Raw genomic sequence first — 538 nt, forward strand, 5'->3', positions numbered from 1 at the left:
CAAACCAGTTTCACTCCTGATTCTGACCAAACAAACCAGTTTCACTCCTGATTCTGACCAAACAAACCAGTTTCACTCCTGATTCTGACCAAACAAACCAGTTTCACTCCTGATTCTGACCAAACCAGTTTCACTCCTGATTCTGACCAAACAAACCAGTTTCACTCCTGATTCTGACCAAACAAACCAGTTTCACTCCTGATTCTGACCAAACAAACCAGTTTCACTCCTGATTCTGACAAAAACTAGTTTCACTCCTGATTCCGAGAAAACAAACCAGTTTCACTCCTGATTCTAACAAAACAAACCAGTTTCACTCCTTATTCTGACAAAACAAACCAGTTTCACTCCTGATTCTGACAAAACAAACCAGTTTCACTCTTGATTCTAACCAAACAAACCAGTTTCACTCCTTATTCTGACAAAACAAACCAGTTTCACTCTTGATTCTGACAAAACAAACCAGTTTCACTCCTGATTCTAACAAAACAAACCAGTTTCACTCCTTATTCTGACAAAACAAACCAGTTTCACTCCT

General features: G+C 39.0%; 1 protein-coding gene across 1 annotated transcript in view; it reads right to left on the minus strand.

The window, feature by feature from the left end:
* Window positions 1-538, minus strand: part of ptpro (protein tyrosine phosphatase receptor type O) — a 47,492-nt gene that overhangs the window by 34,577 nt on the left and 12,377 nt on the right. The window lies entirely within an intron of this gene.

This window comes from Nematolebias whitei, chromosome 22, assembly GCF_014905685.2.
Source record: "Nematolebias whitei isolate Nwh7 chromosome 22, NemWhi1, whole genome shotgun sequence".
NCBI classification, from domain to species: domain Eukaryota; kingdom Metazoa; phylum Chordata; class Actinopteri; order Cyprinodontiformes; family Rivulidae; genus Nematolebias; species Nematolebias whitei.